The sequence below is a fragment of the Acipenser ruthenus genome, chromosome 2 (genome assembly GCF_902713425.1).
Source record: "Acipenser ruthenus chromosome 2, fAciRut3.2 maternal haplotype, whole genome shotgun sequence".
In the NCBI taxonomy this organism is placed as follows: domain Eukaryota; kingdom Metazoa; phylum Chordata; class Actinopteri; order Acipenseriformes; family Acipenseridae; genus Acipenser; species Acipenser ruthenus.
The window spans coordinates 66,822,086-66,841,270 of NC_081190.1; the positions used below are offsets into that span (position 1 = coordinate 66,822,086).

A 19,185-nucleotide genomic window follows, 5' to 3' on the forward strand; every position below is an offset into this window, starting at 1 on the left:
CACAGCTTAACACTGGTCGAAGTAAGCAAGTCTCAGTTTCAACTGTGAAGAGAAGACTTCGAGCTGCAGGTTTGACAGGTCGAGTGGCAGTAAGAAAGCCATTGCTAAGATGGCAAAATAAGAAAAAGAGGCTTGCCTGGGCCATGAAGCACCGCCAGTGGACTACTGAAGACTGGAAGAAGGTCTTATGGACCGATGAATCAAAATTTGAAATCTTCGGTTCATCACACAGGGTTTTTGTACGCCGTCGAGTAGGCGAAAGGATGGTTCCTCGGTGTGTGACACCAACTGTCAAACATGGAGGAGGAAGCGTGATGGTCTGGGGCTCTTTTTCTGGATCCAGAGTCGGCGACTTGCACAGAGTGAGTGGCACCCTGAACCAAAACTGCTACCACAGTATTTTGCAGCGCCATACAATACCCTCTGGTATACGCCTAGTTGGTCAGGGGTTCATCCTACAGCAAGATAATGACCCAAAACATACCTCCAGGCTATGTCAGAACTACCTTAGAAGAAAAGAGCAAGACGGTAGGCTTCAAATCATGGAATGGCCAGCACAGTCTCCAGACTTAAACCCCATCGAGCTGGTTTGGGATGAACTGGACAGAAGGGTGAAAGCAAAGCAACCTACAAGTGCAACACATTTGTGGGAACTTCTGTAACAGTGTTGGGAAGAACTTTCCGAACAATATTTGATTTCCATTGTAGAAAGAATGCCACGAGTGTGTTTGGCTGTTATATCTGCAAAAGGTGGCTACTTTGATGAGTCAAAAATTTAGATTAAATTTTGTTAAACAAAACGATTCCATGATTTCTTTTTTATCTCCAATTGTTTATTTGTTCTATGCTTTAATTTCAGAGTACATTGAGACATTAAACTGCGTAAATTTCAATAAAAACTGGAAAAATTAAGGTGTTCTAAAACTTTTGACCGGTAGTGTTTATATATATATATATATATATATATATATATATATATATATATATATATATATATATATATGGCTTCCAGTCTTGGGTCCTCGAGGACATTTTTCCGTCCTTGGCCTCGGGGGTGACTGACTGGGTGTTTAAAACTGGTCACGTGTAATTTTTTATACTGATAACTGATTGCTAATTTTATTTTTTAAAAATGAATCTGTTTTCCAAAAATGTTGTTGTGAGGAGTTAAATTGGATTTCATTAAAATTATCTAAGTTATTTCTAATTTCTTATTTTTTGATAATGGCCACTGAACCAAAAATTGTTAAATATGCGTTTTCACATTTCTCCAAACAAATGGAGTGCCAACTGTCTTAAATACAACGAGAAGATTGTGGAGACCAAAGGGACGTCTGGATTTAAAAAGTAAGTATTTTATTGTATCCCTCTTTATGAAATGTATATTCATGGCTTCAATAAATAAACAACAGCTAAACGTGAAAAAAAATTCAGGTGTTCCCTACATTAACATTTTAATGGAATAGTGCATTTTGTAAAACGATTCCGACGTGCGGTAATCCTAATATAACGTTGATGTTTTACAGTTTTACACTGTATTTAAAGGTTTGTATGTCCATTAAAACCCGAGCATATAATTTAAATATCAGATATTTATGAAAATAAAGGCTTTGGAAAAGTCGTTTTGAATTTCTAGCTATTTTTAATTTTTTCTTGTTTTAGTAAATAGAATATATACTAAAATGTTTATGGATACATAGTTGAAGCAAATTGAAACAAACAAATGAGCAGTCTATAGTGTATTTGAAGTCTTCTGTTCAGAATTATTTAAGTCTGATTATTTTGTCTTCCTGAATATAATTTATATTTCTAATCAGATAGCTGCAATAGAGCTGTTTATGTTTCCTTTATTAAAAATATCATTAATATAATAATAATAATAATAATAATAATAATAATAATAATAATAATAATAATAAACCAATGTAATATTATTTTTTTAAATAGGTGTGTTATAAATATTAACATATTGGACAAATATTAAAATGATCACATTTAGTATTGTTGAATTTGGATATAGTCATGTATTATGTAAATAATTATTAAATTCAATGATTTATTTTCATAATGAGAGAAATGGGAATGAAATGTCAAATATTACTCATTGATTATTATAACTGGAATTATGTTGTAAAGTAATCTATTCTTAGGAAATTAGGCAACATTTTGCAATGATTAGCTATTTTCATTTTTTATTTTGCTATAACATATGCAAACATTCTAACTATTGCTTAAATGTTGATTTTTTTTATTACCATTTGTTTCAGACATCTAAAGAGAAAGCACCCAGATATTCTTCATTCCTACAAAGAGGGAAAATCAGACGGACCCTTGCAGCTCTCTGTGACAGATTTCTTCAGGTCTTGAGACTCACAATATGGAAGCAATCATCCTCAACAACAAAAAAAGGTTACTGCTTTGGTAGAGGGTCTTATTGTTTCCTGTGGGCTACCAGTATCAATTGTGGAGAATCCTAATTTTAGAAAGTTCATGACAACTATGGACCCACGGTTTATGATGCCTTCCAGGCACCACATTTCCCAGTCCATGATCCCAAAAATGTGTGAAGCTAAGAAAGAAGAAATTAAAACAGAACTAAGTGTAGCAAATTTTGTTGCACTGACTCTGGACCTGTGGTCAGACAGGCGTTGCCATTCATTTATCACAGTCACCGGACATGCATTTGTCAAAAATACACTTCAAACAAACTTTCTTACATTTGCAGCATTTAAGGGAAGCCATACAGGTGTAAGAATTGCAGAAGAAATTGAGCACATTTTGGAGGAATTTAACATAAAAGAAAAAGTGGCTCACATTGTTACTGACAATGCCAGTAACAAGAAGAAGGCATTCCAAGTCATTAATGAACTGTCTTCCACTGAAAATACAGAGTCCTTTGACCTGTTAAGTTTTGACGATGACACAATATGGCAAGACCTGGATACAGCAGATGCAGAACATGTTCAGTGTATGTTAGATAGGACACCATGCACTCGCTTGTCATGCTTTGCACACACGCTGCAACTTGTTGTAAGAGATGGAATAAAGAAGCCTTCAGTGTACACCAGAGCAGCAATGGGAAAATGCTGCAAATTAGCAAATCTTTCTCATGAAAGCACCATATTCCGTGAAGCATTTGAAAATACATTTGCAGCAGGAAGATCAATTCCAAGTACAAATGCAACCCGCTAGAATAGTTTGCATAGACAAATCAAAATCATTGTGTCCTTGGATCAGTACAAATTAGGTCAGTTACTGAGAGAACAGCAGCTGGAGCATCTTCTACCGACACCCAGAGATCATGCAGCCTTGACAGAATTTGTTAATATTCTGCAGGCTTTTGCTGAAGCAACAGACCTGGTACAGGGTGACCAGTACACCACAATTGGATCTGTGGTGCCTTCTGTCATAGCACTACATAGGCACTTAAAGGACTTGCATGGTCAAATTCGCTATCAGGGATCTCTTGTAGATGCACTTCTAAATCCCTTCACATAAGGTTCAGTGGACTTTTTAATTTGCTACAAATTACCCAAGACCACAGTGACAGACAGGATCCAAAGCCTTTTAGTGAGATGCTCTACCCAATGGCCAGTGTTCTTGATCCAACCTTTGGGTTTCTGTGGTTGGAAGCAGACCATCCCGGCAATGACCAAACGAAAAGCAAGATACGAGAAGAAATCATTGGTAAGTGTTTCAGTATTGATAAGTTTATTAAATGTATTATAAAATTTATTACCACACCTCTAAATATATATAAAAAAACATATTCATGAAGTGTGATTGTGTACATGTACTGGAATTTAGTGCTATATATTCCTTAATTTCAGGTGTAATTGTGAACCAAGCAGACCTGATGTGCCCCAGAGAAACTGCAGGCCCATCAGAACAACAGGCGCCAGCAAGTAAAGTACCCAAGGGAACACTGTTTTCCACTTATGAGCAAAGACGCCAGACCGTGGCGACTGCTTCACCTTTATTAACAAGAAACATTGTGCAACGTTACTTGGATGACATCAGTTCCCAAACTCAAGGCACATGTTCAGGGACTGACCGCTGGGGTTCAGTACAGGAAACAAATGTTTACAAAAGGATGTTGCCTTTGTTGGAAAAGATATTCTGCATTCAGAGAGAGCAAGAATGGGAGACAAGCTTCTCTCACAGTTGGTGTTTTTAAAGTGCAACTCGTCAAATAAGTAAAATGCAAGTTTTTCTTGTGAGCAGTGTGGTTCTGAATGAATGTCTGTCTGGTCAACGGACATTTAATAGTGAAATATGAGCACGGTATTTGTGAAAAAATGCCATCATAATTTGACACAAACAGCATGATTTTCAAAAGAGGCAAAATAAGAACTAGGTCGCAAAATTAGTTTTTTAAAGTCTGATTTATGCAACTAAATTACATTATTGATGGTTATTATTGATTTAAAAAGTTCGAGGAGTGGGTACACAACTCATTTTATATAAACCACTTGAAAGCCATTGTGGCAAAGCGCCCCGCCCCTGTGTGCATTTGTGTTATGTGTAAATGTATGTATGCGCGCGTATGTTAATGTTGGTGTATAGATTGGTACACGGGATATAAACGGGTCTGTGTTTCACGTGTGTTTAAAGTGTAGATTTGTATTTAGGCACGAGGAGAGCACAAATCACTTCACGTGCTGGTAAAATGTAATATGTGAGCACGGGGTTGCACAGAATTAATTCACGTGCTGGGATTCAAGTGAATAATTAATTAGTAATTGAATCCCAGCACAATAGTATATATAGACGCACATTTCTTGCACTCAGGGTTAGGTGTTCAGAGAGTGGAGAACGGGTGAGAGAGAAGGAGAGTTAAAATCGTAATCGTAAATATAATAAGTGTTTTGTTTGTACTCACCGTGTTTGTTCGTCTCCGTTTCACCTGTGTGTTAGTGTCTAGTCGTTTTGTCTGTCTGTTTATTTTGGCGCAAGTGCCGTGTCCCGTGTTTTTGTCTGTTCAAACCTTTTATTTTCTGTGCTGTTTTATTAAATGCTGAGCGAAACCATTCGCTCAGCTCCACCAAAACCCCAAGTCTCTGTCTGTTTACTCCCTGCTTCTGGTCTGACGCCACCCACTCCGGCCGTCTTTGTGACACGTGGTGTCATCGTGGGATAATAGCGCCTCCAAGCGTCAGACCAGGAGAGGGGGTTTTGTGAAAAAAAAATAAAAAAAAATAAAGCGAGGATGGGAAACGATGGGAGGACTGGGAGCAACAGCACAACCCGGCATCCGTTCGTGACCTCACCATTGTGGTGCTGGGTTACCTAGCTGCAGACATGGGAGGGATGCCTTCCAGTGAGCAAGAGGGAGAGGAGCAGTCGCTGCCCTCTCCAGTACCTGAGCGGGAGGAGCCTGAGCGTCCACAGCCCGAGTGGGAGGAGCCTGAGCGTCCACAGCCCGAGTGGGAGGAGCCTGAGCGTCCACAGCCCGAGTGGGAGGAGCCTGAGCGTCCACAGCCCGAGTGGGAGGAGCCTGAGCGTCCACAGCCCGAGTGGGAGGAGCCTGAGCGTCCTACGCCTGAGTGGGAGGAACCCGAACGTCCTACGCCTGAGTGGGAGGAACCCGAACGTCCTACGCCTGAGTGGGGGGAACCCGAGTGTCCACAGCCCAAAAGGGAGGAGTCGGGGCGTCCACAGCCCAAAAGGGAGGAGGATGATGGCTGGGAGGTTTTTTTAAAGAACCTCGCCGCAGAGTTATGCCCTGGCTGTGGGGCTTATGGGCACACGTTAGCCATATGCCCCACCCAGTATGAAGAGGAGGAACCAGCGCCCAGACGGGGGGACCGCGAGCGTCCAGCGCCCAGACGGGGGGACCGCGAGCGTCCAGCGCCCAGACGGGGGGACCGCGAGCGTCCAGCGCCCAGACGGGGGGACCGCGGGAATCCGAAGCCTGAGAGGCAGCTGTTCCCACCTTCACCAGCAGAGCAAGAATGCCTGCTGGTTTCCCCATCACAACCAGCAGAGGTAGAATGCCTGCTGGTTTCCCAATGAAAACCAGCAGAGGAAGAATGCCTGCTGGTTTCCCCAGCCCAACCAGCAGAGGAAGAATGCCTGCTGGTTTCCCCAGCACAACCAGCAGAGGAAGAATGCCTGCTGGTTTCCCCAGCACAACCAGCAGAGGAAGAATGCCTGCTGGTTTCCCCAGCACAACCAGCAGAGGAAGAATGCCTGCTGGTTTCCCCTTCAGAAGCAGAGCCGCACCAGTCCGCTGCAAGAGAGGCAGAGCAGCACCAGTCCCCTGAAAAAGGGGGAGACTACATGCTGCTCCCACCTCCATCGGCAGGAGACTACACGCTGCTCCCACCTTCACCGGCAGGAGCAGAGCAGCCGGAGCTGCCTCTGCCACTTCCAGGAGCAGAGGAGCAGGAGCTGCCTCTGCCTCCACCACCTACATCGGCAGGAGCAGAGGAGCCGGAGCTGCCTCTGCCTCCGCCACCTACATCGGCAGGAGCAGAGGAGCCGGAGCTGCCTCTGCCTCCGCCACCTACACCGGCAGGAGCAAAGGAGCAGGAGCTGCCTCGGCCACTTCCAGGAGCAGAGGAGCTGCCTCTGCCTCTGCCACTGCCAGAAGCAGAACAGCAGGAGCTGTCTCTGCTTCCCATACCTCCACCACGGGGGGTACTGTGGTCGGAGCCCCACCAAAGGGAGCTACCGGCTACAAAGAAGGGGGACGAGGTCTGGAGACCACTTTCCCCAGCAGCAGTTTCGCTGCAGGAGTTCTTGTGGCCGGAGCCCCACAGGAGGGAGCTGCCGGCTACGAAGAAGGGGGAGGTCGGGGGACCACCTGCCCCCGCAGCTTTTTCGCTGCAGGACGGGACCAACAGGCTGTCAGCCGTGCCACTACCGGCAGGGGTGCTGACAGCATGGCCAGCCATGGGCCCACTGAAGCCTCCCTTCCCAGCCCGAGACTTTGTCCTGGACTGCTGGATTTTTAAGGGGGGAGGTGGCCGTTGAGGCCATGTGTGCTGCGCACAAGGGGGGGTATATGTGGCAAAGCGCCCCGCCCCTGTGTGCATTTGTGTTATGTGTATGTATGTATGCGCGCGTATGTTAATGTTGGTGTATAGATTGGTACACGGGATATAAACGGGTCTGTGTTTCACGTGTGTTTAAAGTGTAGATTTGTATTTAGGCACGAGGAGAGCACAAATCACTTCACGTGCTGGTTAAATGTAATATGTGAGCACGGGGTTGCACAGAATTAATTCACGTGCTGGGATTCAAGTGAATAATTAATTAGTAATTGAATCCCAGCACAATAGTATATATAGACGCACATTTCTTGCACTCAGGGTTAGGTGTTCAGAGAGTGGAGAACGGGTGAGAGAGAAGGAGAGTTAAAATCGTAATCGTAAATATAATAAGTGTTTTGTTTGTACTCACCGTGTTTGTTCGTCTCCGTTTCACCTGTGTGTTAGTGTCTAGTCGTTTTGTCTGTCTGTTTATTTTGGCGCAAGTGCCGTGTCCCGTGTTTTTGTCTGTTCAAACCTTTTATTTTCTGTGCTGTTTTATTAAATGCTGAGCGAAACCATTCGCTCAGCTCCACCAAAACCCCAAGTCTCTGTCTGTTTACTCCCTGCTTCTGGTCTGACGCCACCCACTCCGGCCGTCTTTGTGACAGCCATGTATTCAGTAACCCAAATTAGGTTTGAGAAATCACTCTGCAACCTCATTCTTATTTTGCCCCTTTTGAAAATCATACTGAAATTGCTTCTCTTTGTTTTTGTCAATGTCTTTGTCTTCAATGAAAATATGCTTTATAAAATTACCTGTACATCATAAAAAAAGTGAAACGTTGTAACTGAGTTAGTTATTTCTGAAAAAGTTCCCATTTAATTTCCTGTGTTTTCTACTCTGATGGAGTAACGTGTTTACATTTACTGTACTGTACGTTTTGGAAAAGAGCTATTTTACAGTTTACAATTGTACAAATTTGATGAAAACTGTCTACATCTAACCCAACTCATCCCATTAATAAAACTGCATATTTGACTGTGGCATTGACCTTGACTGGGCTTGACCTTAAAGGCTCCCGGCCTCGACAGGCCTTGCCCTAAAAGGCTCCCGGCCTCGACTGGCCTTGCCCTAAAAGGCTCCCGGCCTCGACTGGCCTTGCCCTAAAAGGCTCCCGGCCTTGGCCTCGGCTTGGCCTTGTGGCTCCCGGCCTCGACCTTGGTCTTGGCCTTGTGAGTCCCGGCCTTGAATCCAAGACTGAGGGCTTCTGATTTTCGGTTTTAACCGATAAAACACCCACAATACAAAAAAAATGAAATCGGTGGATAGCCAATAAATACCGGAAAAACGGTAGAAATGTTTAATCAATTCACATTGACTTTACCCTATTCCCATTAAAAAATGAAACCTACTACAAAAATAATAATAAATACATTTCCCAGTGCTGCTGGGCAATGTCCCGTCTTCCTGATTTGCATCTATCATTGATTCGTTCTCAATACTTTAAACCCACCCCAAATACTGAATGACAGCACATTCCTACATTTCTATTGGAGACTCCGCTTGTGAGATTTAAAACTAGATTACAATCAGGATGGAGGCTTGTTAGCAGGTTTTCAAGCTGTAGTACAGTTAAGATATGGAGAATTTAAAACGGAATTGTGGCGAAATGTACAAAAATGCCTACACACAAAAACCTCAGAAGAATGTGACCATAGGGATTTTGTTGTGGAAGACAGCAACGGAAAGAAGGTACAACTTAAGTGTGCAAGTACTGTCGAGTTACTACTATACATATTTTGACAGAAAAAAAGGTTTGGAAAGTAACCAAAAACACTAATTTCATACAGTATATAAAAAACGAAAGCCCCCAAAAAAACGATTTACATAAAACTCGAAAGTAGCTAAAAATAAGCACCGAAAAATACAATTAATAAAACACGAAAAACAGAAGCCCTATGTATATATGTAGGCGTGCCCCCAGAAATCTTTCACATGGTATGCACAACTGAACCACACCGACATCTCATCTCATGCCAATAACGACTCAGAATCAGCATGCTGTAAAGTGTTTCAGTCAGAGTGCTGCATTTCTGTTCTTTCCTGAATTAACCTTTGTAAAAATGAATAAACACAGTATGCTGCCATCAAGACAGAACAGCAACTGCAGTGACAGCCAAATAGTCCACAACAATAAAAGCTACAAATAAACATATACAGACAGTAAGTCTGAAATACAGACTTAAAGGAAAAACTAGCTCACAAATATTTTATGCTGGTTCCATTTCTAATCATTTTACTCATAATCACTACAACTAATCATTACTGACCCCCCCCCCCACCTTCCCCTTGGGGGAAACAGTAAAAAAAAGTCTTAAAAAATATGTAAATATACCCCAGCATAAGAAATGGCAGGTGTCCAGATTTTGCATTTTGAAAAGGTGGTCAACCTAAGTTTGGGGTATGAACAAAAAAATAAATAAATAAACAGCTTGTAAAAAGGAGACTCGGGTTTGATTTCAGTAAATACAAACAATAACAATGTTTAAATAAAAATGGCCTGTTTATTTTCAGCACCAGAGTGATTTCTAGGAACCAAAAGAAATGGAATAATAATATAATTTCACCCGCACCACTGCCCCTAGTGGACATTAGTTTACATAACTGATCCTCTATCGGCATTTGGCAGGAACTGTAGTCTTCTTTGGCAGACTGAGATAAGAGATGCCAAAACAGCAGAGTGTGTATGTAGGTTGAGGATATGACACAGATGCAGTAGCAGACTAAGCAGTTTAGGGGCACACAAGCAGGAGACTATAGGAACTAGATGTGTTTGTATGTGTTTTATCTGATAGATCCAGCAATAAGCAACATATCGATTACTGTTTACTGGGTCATCTGTCCGACCACTACAAAAGAAAAACAGCTGGAATCCGTATAGGACAGGGTTCAATTGACCTGGATTGAGACTTTTTTGGCAACATGAGATATTTTAATAGCAGGCAGCTCTGCTTACTGATACAAGTGCACTCTAACACCAAGGAATAGAGCTTCTGAGCCACAGACTCGGACTAAATTGATATCTACCACCATGCCTAATCAAAGGGCCCCAATAATTGTTTATTTGCATTAAAAGCTTGTAGGCAGTAGGGACAGTTTTCTGCTTTTGATTAAGCAAGATTCACTATACCCACTGTGCTGTACATTCTTTAATTAGAATTATTTTTTTTCTTCCTAAATGCGGTTTTGTGTCAGTGGTAGCTATACATTCCTTTCAGAAACACTGCCCTAACAATGTTATGTGTTGCTCAACCTACAATAAAAATGTGAATGACCAGAGGGAGGAATGAAACTAAATAAGTCTTGTAATTTGATACCCTTTTAAATCAATACAAATGTATCAAATTTTCCGTATACAGTAAAATTCAATCTTTTTTTATTCATTAGTCTAACGTGTAAAAAGTGTTTTGTGAACGGAAAATGGCTTAGCCGTCCGACGTAGTGAGAAACGGGAGCGAAGTTCGAAGTGTAGTTCGAACTCCTTGGGAAGTTAGGTTTTTGTTTTGTTTATTTTAGTTTTTCTGTAAATAAAAAAAAAACGGCACGAAAGTGCTTAAAACTTCAATTTCTGTGCCTGGGTCTGCTGAAAAAGGGCAATCGAACCTCGGTAACAAGTGAAATCTTTCACAATATAGATCTTATTTGGGTATTTTAAATACTCTACCCTGATTGGTCAAAAGAGATCACATGGGGGTGTGACTATTACAGCATATTCCCATGGGTTGAAGCTTTATTTCAAAAAGGGGCGAATCACTTGTAGATATCCATACCCCACTAGAATTTTGAAAAAAAAAAAACGGTAGCCATATTTAAATTTATATTAATAAACATGACTAACCACATTTAATATATAATTTTGAAAAAAACCGGTAGCCATATTTAAATTTGCAATAAATTCAAGTGTATCAATTTTGATCTTTTGGGAAACCAAACTCTAGATGAGATTTTGGATGAGTCTGAGTCAGACACCAACACTGGTGAAAAAAGGTTCAAGTGGTGAAAAAAAAAAATACTGCTAGGCATTGAACTTACTGAAGCACAGCTTCTGGACATAGAAAAAGAAAAGGATAAAAAGGAAAAAAAAACACAGAAGTCCACTGCTTGGGCATCGGGTGCCCTTTTTATGCCACTAGTATATGTCAGAGTATTTCAAAATGCAAACAACACCTTTGTTGCCACTGTGAAACAGTACCACAAATCTGGCATGGATACCTCCTGTCACTACTCCTGGATCACAAAGGATGATTAAAAAAATAATAATAATAATAATAATCTTCCCCAACACTGTCACCTGACACTGCCGCAGGTCTTGTGAGAAAGGTTTGTTTTGATGTGCAACTAAATATGACCAGACATGGCAAAGAAGGTCAGCGTGATTGTCCTGCTGCACTTCCTCAGACAACAAGGACAACAATGAATCAAACACCATGTTGCTCGAAATCACTTGCTGCAGCTCCACCGACTGTTTAGAATGAAAAAAGGGCCTGTAAATCTTCAAAGCTGCAATTTCAATGGCAGTGTTCAATGTAACATCTAGAAATAGCGCTTCTTGTTTTTAATCAGTTCAATGTTTATTAAAAAAAAAAAAAATGTAATTAATGCATTTTTGGTTTTCTTTTTTTATGTTTTAAGGGACTATATTTTAGGTCAAAAAATGTAAAACATGTTTTTACGATTGTTTTTTTATTTAGTTAGTTGACCCATTTTATAAGAGCAATAAGGCACTTCAGGGTGTGGGATATACTCTCGTATCCAAACCCCCGGGCGGTTAATGCCACTCGGCTTTGCCTCATGCCTTATAACGCACCCGGGGCGTGTGGATATTAGAGTATCCCACACCCTGGCGTGCCTTATTGCTTATATATACATGCATACATACATACATATATATACACACACACACACACACACACACACACACACACACACACACACAAGGCTCAAAACGATTGATTGCTCGAAGTAGATGCTGATCATAAATTTAAAAAAAAAAGGTTTCACACTAGCGTGCAATACAATTGAAGAACTTGGAACAAACTACCTATAGTCGGTACACAATTAATTCAGTCTAATACGTTTGCCTAGAGACGTCTAGAAATATATTTTGCATTATGTACTGGTATATAACTTCTGACAGACATAGCTGTGGTATTAGTCAGTGTTACCAACCTGTTGGTTCATCAATAATACTCATAACTGCTGCGACAACATTTTCAACCTCCGCCATTTTTAATGACCGGTTCCGTTCTTGCATTGTGGTCCCATTCACGGGTTCTTGGTCAAAGGTCACTTAACCCGGTTCCGTTGCGGTCAAAACGCAAAAACACACCGGCCCGTGACAGTTATAGAGTTAAGCATATAACGACAACAGTATTCAAGCGCGTGTGTGGAGGTGTATTTTTCTAAGCGTGTTGGGGCAGTTGAGAGGGGCCCACCAACCTTCATTTTCGGAGCCAGGGGGGGAGGTCGCACAGATGTATCCTGTACGATAAATGATGGAATGGAAATAGTTTACGAGCGAATTTTATGAGCTAGAGCATAGTTTTTTTAGTTATATGGTGGTATCTTTCCATCAAACTTTTTTTATGCACTGAAAATCATGCGTATAAGAAAAAGATTGACAACAGTGATGGAAACGGGCCAAATTCGGTTAATTCACGCAAGCGAGATAAAAAAAAAAGTAAGTTCGATAAGGGTGGATAAAAATGTATCCTGTACAATAAATGATGTGCACAAATGCAATCTAAATACTTTCCGAGCGAATTTTATGAGCTAGCGCATAATTTTTTCAGTCATATGGTGGTATTTACGTGGTCAATGCAGCAGAGCTCTACCAGAACTGGGCACATAATTAAAACTTAATGGCACATATCATATGTCAATCAAATCTACAGCCATGGCCAAAAGTTTTGCATGTCATTTTAGGATTGAGACATCATTTAAAAAAAAACAAAAAACTACATGAGCATAATTTAGATATTTTATTCAACAACATTTAATCAAATAAACTACAAAATTATATTGCAAAAGTCTACTGGAAGCCATAATAGCAGTAGTATTTCATGTCAGTTTTTCCTTAAGTAGCCTATATAAATACTACAAAGCAGTATGTAATTCAACATGTTAACATAGCATATTCAACAGGTTATATTGGACTTTATGAAGCAACATTGGTTAATTCTGTAGGTTGTTTGGCCACAGATATAATTGCGGTAATTCAACTTAAATAACACATATCATATACAGGGGTCGGCACAGTCATGTTACATGACGAACTCCTTACAAAATACTGACCTCACTAGGACACGACATGATCATATATTTGGTCCGTTTTTATTACGTGCTTTTAATTATAATATAAAATAAACACACCTCATAATGCTGTGATAGCATTATTGATGCACTGTCTGATTTAAACCACAGAATATTCATATCTCCGGAGGGGTACTGATACTGGACTGCCATTCTGTCTGTTTATTATTATTATTATTATTATTATTATTATTATTATTATTTAAATATGAGGGAATCAAAATATATATGTTAATATATAACTAGAATGCTCAGCGAGGTTGGTTATTCGCTAGAGTTTATACGCTAGTCTAGCGAGTGAATAGAAAAGAAATGGATTAAGAAAATGTGTGCAATAACCATTTTTTTTAGCTCGTGTCATCATTACGTGGAGCTATTTGTTCGCTGGAATCCAGTTTAATGGAAACCTGTTTTTCTATGGTAAGATTTGCATAATCTTGTAAATGTTACAAGCCAATCATACAAAAATGTAGGCGTGTCTGGTAGGTTGAGTTCTTGCATTATGGGTATTACTGTATTGACATTGAAAAGATCCTCTTTCTTAATGCAGAATGGTTAGTGATAGTGTTCCACAGTATGTCAATACCTATGATATATCACAATACCAAAATCCTGCGATACCTAATATCGGGGTAAAATAAAAATATCGACGCAGGGCTTGAATTTCAGCGCGGGTTCGTGGGAATCGCCCATTTTCCAAGTTGCTCCAGCATATCTGCAACTTTCAGTGAGGGAAAATCCCACAGAGATATTTTAAGACACCAAGCTACTGTATTTTTCACCCAATTTAAAATGCCTGAAACGCTACAACAATCTCTAAAGAAGTGGGTGTCAGTGATGAAAGCACTATTATTATTATTATTATTATTATTATTATTATTATTATTATTATTATTTATTTATTTATTAGCAGATGCCCTTATGCAGGGCGACTTACAGTCGTAAACAAAAATACATTTCATGAATCACAGTACAAGTAATAATACAATTAAGAGCAAGACAAAAAAAATACAATGACTTTGGTTCTAGCAAGTACAAGTATGACAAAATACGATTCAATAACGGAGCAGATAACAGTGTCAGTGATAGTTACATCAGGATATGAGCCGCATTCTGAGTAGTTCTGGTTAAAATAAAAAAAAAATTAAAAAGTAGTGCTGGATATTTTAAGTGCCGCGAGACTTTATTCTCTTGTATGTGATTCTCGGCCGCTATCTTTAAGCATTATAGAGACTCAGTACACTGCAGTATAAGTAAACAGTTTTGAAAAAAAAATACAATATAAAGTCTATCTAGGTGTTGTTTTGCAAGCGGTGACTTTCGCTTAACTCTTGAAACTCAGCCCCATTCATTTTGGGGCGCCAGTGCACCGAAGGTTACATACATATTACTCGGGTACTGTAAAAGCCACCTACCTGGCTTGTTTAAAAGTACAGACTCTAGGCTTTCCAAAGACATATTCAGTGTGTGTATTCGGTACTACTAGCCGGAACTACGACTGCCTGAAGTTAAGCCTCTCATCTTGTGACAGAGTTCACAGCTTAGGTTTCGTTTTGAGTCTATTGCTCCATCATTGAAGCAGCTATACTAAAAGGGGAGGTATAGACCGTTTTCGATGACGTCATAAATCACCTAGCAACCGTTCTTAACAGAGACAGCGGCCATGTTAGCTCATGTGTGAATTTTACCGATACATTGAACATTGAACAATGTCGGAAACAGCAACATTTTTCTCACTATTTTAGGAAATTAGATTGATCATCTAAGAAAAGATACTGTGAAAAGATATATATAATTGGTAATCAAGATGCTATTTCTCAGCAAAGATGGAGCCAGGACGTGCAATTATTGCCAAGTGTTTGTTTTCTGGACATAATAAATTATAAGGAGGCTGTGTGGTCCAGTGGTTAAAGAAAAGGGCTTGTAACCAGGAGGTCCCCGGTTCAAATCCCACCTCAGCCACTGACTCACTGCGTGACCCTGAGCAAGTCACTTAACCTCCTTGTGCTCCGTCTTTCGGGTGAGACGTAATTGTAAGTGACTCTGCAGCTGATGCATAGTTCACACACCCTAATCACTGTAAGTCTCCTTGGATAAAGGCGTCTGCTAAATAAACAAATAATAATAAAATAATAATATGCTTAGTACACCTTGCCCACACACCCTCGAAGATTTGAGATGCTACAAAGGACTGGAATTATACAACCAGTTTATCTGTGGATGGGTTAGAGAGGTGAAGACATGCATCATAAACAACCCTTATGTCATTAAAACTCGGGTGAGTAACTTTCACCTGTGTTTTTATTTTTTATTTTGTGATGATCTTATTCGTGATACCATGTTACATTTACACAAAAAATAAAAAGACCCAAACTATAATAAAACAAATAGCAAGTTTACAAATGTTTCTTTTCCCTTTTGACTTTTTGCTAAGACATGAAACCAATAAAATATATATTTTTTAATACATTAATTATCTCTTTTCTAATCCTCTTTTGCATTCTGCGTGTTACAAAATCAAACATAATTATTAATATATTGAGGTATTTATAAAAAATAATAATACTATATTGAGCTATCTAAATCATTAAAAAATATATGTTGCTCAATTTATATTCTTATATTACTGTAACTTATTTATATTATATTTCTGGAACAGGACATTTCCAATAACTACTATTAACTACTTCAGTAATGCGGTAAAAGTAACATACGTAAAATGAAATGTCGTGAACATACTCTTGAGGACAAGTAGCTACACTCCCTCAGGTCTGCCCTTGATATATTAGCTAGCCACTTGTCTAATCTACGTTGCGTAATGTCTTATTTTTTCTCCCTGCATAATTGTATAACCCTCGTCAACCTATAAAGTGAAACGTTGTCTCGTCCGTGCATACTGCAACAGCCAATAACTACACAAGTGTTCACCATCTTTTCATAAAAGCAAACAAAACTTTATTTAAGGTCTGAAACCGCTTTAAGTGAATCAGAGATACGGCTTGCCTGCCCACCAGCTCGAGACACGCGATAAGGATCAAGTGACTTGAAACGTCATTCGAAAACTCTCTATTGTTGGAAAGCTTAGAAGCTCAGCTTTTTTTTGCCATTCCCCCCTAAAATTTTGGAATCCCCCACATTGCAGCATAGGGAGAAAGGCTTTCTTCATGGACAGGTACTTCAACTCTATGGAGTGTGTAGGCTCAAACGGGGCCTTCGTGAGAGCCTCCAGTACAATATTAAGGCTCCATTCGGGGAGAACAGTCCTCCTGGGAGGGTGTAATCGCCGAGCGACTTTAAGAAAACGGGTAGCCAAAAAATGAGCACCTGGAGATACCGAATCTATGGGGGCATGGCATGCAGAAATAGCTGCTAAATATATCCTCAAAGTGGAAGGTGACCTAATACTTCCACTTGTAGGCGTACAACGACCTAGTGGAATCTGCCCTAGCATTCTGCAAGGTACCCACAACTGCATAGCCCTAGGGCTAACCAGTGGTCCCTTTCAGGGGCCAGACCCTTAGCTGGAACCTGCCGGGTTCCGGGTGCCAAAGAGTGCCTCTCGCCTGACTGAGGAGATTCATGCGAAGTGGAATCTCCTAGGGCTGGCCTTGTAACACCTGGCACCTGGGGGTCACAGGAGAACTGATGCCTTCTCTAACCGGACCATTTCGAGATAGGTCGGGATAAGCGGTATAAGCGGGAAAGGGTACAAAAACATTTTGGGCCATTCGTGCACTAGGGCGTCAACGCCGAGTGAACTGCCTAAGCGATGGAGTGAGTACTACAGGGGGCAGTGTGTCGTCTCCGCCGAGGCAAAGAGATCAACCTGCGCCTTCCCGAATTTTTTCCAAATGCGCTCCACCACCTGAGGGTGGAGTCGCCACTCTGACGCAAGGGGACCCTCCCTCGAGAGGAGGTCCGCTGTCCAGTTCACCGCTCCAGGAATGTGCGTCACCCGCAGTGACAGCAAGTTTCTCTGAGCCCACATCAAAAGCCTGAAGGCAATGCAATGCAACCCTGGGGACCGTACGCCACCCTGGTGGTTGACATATGCCACCACTGTTGTGTTGTCCATCCGGACCAACACGTGTACCTCTTAGCACTGGGTGGAAATAATGGAGAGCAAGGGAGACTGCCTGCAACTCCAGCATGTTTATATGCAGGGTTGTCCAGTGGTCTGACCAGGATCCGCAGACTCCTCTGCCTTCCCAGACTGCCCCCCAACCCAAGTTGGAGGCGTCTGTAATCACCACTTGGCGGTTCAACATCACCATGTTCACACCCTCGCACAGGTGAGAGGTCATCCTCCACCAGCATAGGGCTGCCGAGCACGTATGAGACATCGTCAGCCAACGGTGTCTGTTGCGCTTGGGATGTAGGTAGAACGCATTGAGCCACGTTCCAGCTGGAGCCCCAAGTACGTTGTGCACTGCACCAGTGTAAGCCAACTCTTTGCATCGTTGATGGTGAGGCCCAGCCTTGCCAGATGCTCTGTATCGACCGTCGTGTGGGCCACTGCTCCATCTCACGACTGGGAACAGATCAACCCGAATTTATTACTCTGTTCCCCTGCAGCCGCAAGGGGGCCAGGATAGCGTCTACACACTTTGAAAACATACAAGGAGCTAGGGAGATGCCAAACAGCAGCATAGCGAACTCGTAAACGCTTCACTGAAAGGCGAAGCAGAGATACTTCCTGTGTTCTGGACGAATGGGAACGTGAAAGTACACGTCCCTTAAGTCCACGGTGGTGAACCAGTCGCCTGACCGGACTGACTGGAGAATGTGACGGTGAGTCAGCATCTGGAACCTCCTTTCTTTTAAGAACCCATTGAGAAGCCTCAGGTCTAGAATGGGGCGAAAGCTGGCATCTTTTTGGGGCACCAGAAAGTACCTTGAGTAGTACCCCTCTTTGTGGGAGGTGGGGTCTACGAGACAAATGGCTCGCTTGCCCAGCAAGATGGCCACTTCCTTCTAAAATACCAAGGCCTGGAGAGGGTGTGTCATGTATTTGTGATTCCTCGAAAGGGAGGAGGTCCCAAGCGGAACTGAAGCGCGTAACCATTGTGCACGGTGGCAAGCACACAGGTATCCGCTTGCACCAGTACTGCAGCTGTAGTGCCGAAAAGGGGGTCTGAGGCTGCAAGCCTTCAGGGGTCCTGCTGGGGCTGCTGAGGTTGTGGCAGGGCAGTTTGGCATGGCTGTCTAGGGCGGTGGCCCTGGAAATGCGTCTTGGGACGCTGGTGTGTGGGCTGGCCACGTCCTGCGTTCCCTCTGCCTGCCAGGTGGGCCCACTTGTTTGCTGCTGGTGTGCCCTGTAAGCAATGTCTGAGGTCACCCAGCAGAGCCGTGGGGACCGGAACTGTCCTAGTAACAGTCTGCGTCGGAGGAGCTCGCCAGCGGTTCGACCTGCCCCACACAGGAGCACGGGAAGGGAGCAACGCGGCCACCTGCCGGGACGCCTTGCGTTCCCGGTGAGATCTTATGCAGGATCTCCTCTACGGCTGGCCCAGAGGTATATCCCTCAAGCCACAGTGTCTCGCACCCACTGTGAAATGTGGTGGAGGATCGGTGATGATCTGGGGGTGCTTCAGCAAGGCTGGAATTGGGCAGCTTTGGCATGAATCAAGCCAAGTATAAGGTTGTCCTGGAAGAAAACTTGCTTCCTTCTGCTCTGACAATGTTCCCCAACTCTGAGGATTGGTTTTTCCAGCAGGACAATGCTCCATGCCACACAGCCAGGTCAATCAAGGTGTGGATGGAGGACCACCAGATCAAGACCCTGTCATGGCCAGCCCAATCTCCAGACCTGAACCCCATTGAAAACCTCTGGAA

At 42.1% G+C, this 19,185-nt stretch overlaps 1 pseudogene; it reads right to left on the bottom strand.

Moving 5' to 3' along the window:
• The window catches only part of LOC131697177 (uncharacterized protein K02A2.6-like), a 104,697-nt pseudogene extending 86,823 nt beyond the window's left edge, over positions 1-17,874 (bottom strand).
• Between the last annotated feature and the right edge of the window lie 1,311 nt (positions 17,875-19,185).